This window comes from Hippopotamus amphibius, chromosome 3 (genome assembly GCF_030028045.1).
Source record: "Hippopotamus amphibius kiboko isolate mHipAmp2 chromosome 3, mHipAmp2.hap2, whole genome shotgun sequence".
Lineage (NCBI taxonomy): Eukaryota > Metazoa > Chordata > Mammalia > Artiodactyla > Hippopotamidae > Hippopotamus > Hippopotamus amphibius.
In genome coordinates, this window is record NC_080188.1 from 69,663,954 (window position 1) to 69,668,095 (window position 4,142).

Consider the following 4,142-nt stretch of genomic DNA (forward strand, 5'->3'; position numbering starts at 1 on the left):
ACTAAAAAAATCAAAGAGGAAATCAAAAAATATCTAGAAACAAATGACAATGAAAACACAACAACCCAAAACCTATGGGATGCAGCAAAAGCAGTTCTAAGAGGGAAGTTTATAGCAATACAGTCCTACCTTAAGAAACAAGAAAATGATCGAATAAACAACCTAACCTTACACCTCAAACAACTAGAGAAAGAAGAACAAAGAAACCCCAAAGTGAGCAGAAGGAAAGAAATCATAAAGATCAGAGCAGAATTAAATGAAAAAGAAAGGAAAGAAACCATAAGAAAAATAAATAAAACTAAAAGCTGGTTCTTTGAGAAGATTAACAAAATTGATAAACCATTAGCCAGACTCATCAAGAAAAAAAGGGAGAAGATGCAAATCAACAGAATTAGAAATGAAAAAGGAGAAGTCACAACGGACACCTCAGAAATACAAAACATCATGAGAGACTACTACAAGCAACTATATGCCAATCAATTGGATAACCTGGAAGAAATGGATACATTCTTAGAAAAATACAATCTTCCAAGACTGAACCAGGAAGAAATAGAAACCATGAACAGACCAATCACAAGTACAGAAATTGAAGCAGTGATTAAAAATCTCCCAACACACAAAAGCCCAGGACCAGATGGATTCACGGGCGAATTCTATCAAACATTTCGAGAAGAGTTAACACCTATCCTTCTCAAACTCTTCCAAAATATTGCAGAAGGCGGAGCACTCTCAAACTCATTCTACAAGGCTACCATCACCCTGATACCAAAACCAGGCAAAGATGTCACAAAAAAAGAAAACTACAGACCAATATCACTGATGAATATAGATGCAAAAATCCTCAACAAAATACGAGCTAACAGACTCCAATAGCACATTAAAAAAATCATCCACCATAATCAAGTGGGGTTTATCCCTGGGATGCAAGGATTCTTCAATATACGGAAATCAATCAAAGTGATACATCATATCAACAAATTGAAGGATAAAAACCATATGATCATTTCAATAGATGCAGAAAAAGCTTTTGACAAAGTTCAACATCCATTTATGAGAAAAGCTCTCCAGAAAATGGGCATAGAAGGAAATTACCTCAACATAATGAAAGCCATATATGAAAAACCAAAAGCCAACATCGTTCTCAATGGGGAAAAACTGGAAGAATTCTCTCTAAGAACAGGAACAAGACAAGGGTGTCCACCCTCACCACTGTTATTCAACATAATTTTGGAAGTGTTAGCCACAGCAATCAGAGAAGAAAAAGAAATCAAAGGAATCCAAATTGGAAAAGAAGAAGTAAAATTGTCACTCTTTGCAGATGACATGATATTATATATAGAAAACCCTAAAGACTCTACCAGAAAACTGCTAGCACTCATTGATGAGTTTAGTAAAGTAGCAGGATACAAAATGAATGCACAGAAATCTCTTGCATTCCTATACATTAACAATGGAAGAGCAGAAAGAGAAATTAAGGAAACTCTCCCATTCACCATTGCAACCAAAAGAATAAAATACCTAGGAATAAACCTGCCTAAGGAGGCAAAAGATCTGTATGCAGAGAACTTTAAGACATTGATGAAAGAAATCAAAGACGACACAAACAGATGGAAGGATATACCATGTTCTTGGATTGGAAGAATCAACATTGTGAAAATGACTGTACTACCCAAAGCCATTTACAGATTCAATGCAATCCCGATCAAATTACCAATGGCATTTTTCACAGAACTAGAGCAAGAAATCTTACGATTTGTATGGAAACGCAAAAGACCCCGAATAGCCAAAGCAATCTTGAGAAGGAAAAATGGAGTTGGTGGAATCAGGCTTCCTGACTTCAAACTATACTACAAGGCCATAGTGATCAAGACAGTATGGTACTGGCACAAAAATAGAAAGGATGATCAATGGAATAGAATAGAGAACTCAGAAGTAAGCCCAAACACATATGAGCACCTTATCTTTGACAAAGGAGGCATGAGTATACAATGGAAAAAAGACAGCCTCTTCAATAAGTGGTGCTGGGAACATTGGACAGCAACATGTAAAAGAATGAAATGAGAACACTTCCTAACACCATACACAAAAATAAACTCCAAATGGATTAAAGACCTACATGGAAGGCCAGACACTATAAAACTCCTAGAGGAAAACATAGGCAGAACACTCTATGACATACATCAAAGCAAGATCCTTTTGGACCCACCTCCTAGAATCATGGAAATAAAATCAAGAATAAACGAATGGGACCTCATGAAACTTAAAAGCTTTTGCACAGCGAAAGAAACCATAAACAAGACTAAAAGGCAACCCTCAGAATGGGAAAAAATAATTGCCTATGAAACAACGGACAAAGGATTAACCTCCAAAATATACAAGCAGCTCATGCAGCTTCATACCACAAAAGCAAATAACCCAATCCACAAATGGGCAGAAGACCTAAATAGACATTTCTCCAAAGAAGACATACAGATGGCCAACAAACACATGAAAAGATGCTCAACATCACTAATCATCAGAGAAATGCAAGTCAAAGCCACAATGAGGTATCACCTCACACCAATCAGAATGGCCATCATCACAAAATCTGGAAACCACAAATGTTGGAGAGGGTGTGGAGAAAAGGGAACTCTCCTGCACTGTTGGTGGGACTGTAAGTTGGTACAGCCACTATGGAAAACAATTTGGAGGTTCCTTAAAAAACTACAAATAGAACTACCATATGATCCAGTCATCCCGCTCCTGGGCATATATCCAAAGAAAACCATAATCCCAAAAGAAACTTGTACCATAATGTTTATTGCAGCACTATTTACAATAGCCAGGACATGGAAGCAACCGAAATGCCCATCAACAAATGAATGGATACAGAAGATGTGGCATATATATACAATGGAATATTACTCAGCTATAAAAAGGGATGAGATGGAGCTATATGTAATGAGGTGGATAGAACTACAATCTGTCATACATAGTGAAGTAAGTCAGAAAGAGAAGGACAAATATTGTATGCTAACTCACATATACGGAATCTAAAAATGGTACTGATGAACTCAGTGACAAGAACAAGGACGCAGATACAGAGAATGGACTGGAGAACTTGAGGTATGGGAGGGGGCGGGGGGTGAAGGGGAAACTGAGACGAAGCGAGAGAGTAGCACAGACATATATATACTACCAACTGTAAAATAGTCAGTGGGAAGTTGTTGTATAACAAAGGGAGTCCAACTCGAGGATGGAAGATGCCTTAGAGGACTGGGGCAGGGAGGGTGGGGGGGACTCGAGTGGGGGGGCGTCAAGGAAGGGAGGGAATACGGGGATATGTGTATAAAAACAGTTGATTGAACCTGGTGTACCCCCCAAAAAATTAAAAAAAATAAAAAAAAATGCTAAACTAAAACAGCATTCACTCCTTTGATATATTTAATGCCTGATTTACTGAAGGCAACTGGATTTAACTCTGCTTGTTTTATCGAATGCCCACAGGAATAAGGGTGATGGCTACTTCATCCACCATTTTATCCCCAGAGCCCAGCATAATCACTTGAGCAAAGAAATCCCTTATTCATAACTTTTAAAAAAATAACATGAACCCCTCTTAGAATTGCATAAATACCACTCAAGAATCCAGCTTCTGCCAATTGCTGCTGAATAGGAGCATAAAATAGAAAAATTTTCTGAGCTGAGGAAATTGTTGTTTAAGCTGAACAAAATAGTATTTTTAAGGGTAGGTGACTATATTTATAAAGACATCTTAATGGGACGTCCAAGGTGGCTCAGTGGTTAAGAATCCACCTGCCAATGCAGGGGACATGGGTTCGAGTCCTGCTCCAGGAAAATCCCATATGCCATGGAGCAACTGAGCCCGTGTACCACAACTACTGAGCCCACATGGTGCAACTACTGAAGCCTGTGTGCCTAGAGCCCATGCTCTGCAACAGGAGAAGCCACCTCAATGAGGAGCCTGCGCACCACAATGAAGAGTAGACCCTGCTCTCCACAACTATACAAAGCCCGCATGCAGCAACAAAGACCCAATGCAGCCAAAAATAAAATAAATAAATAAATAATAAAATAAATCTTAAAAAAAAGATATCTTAATAAACACTTAATTGCCTCCTTACTTTCCCTACTGCCTGAAT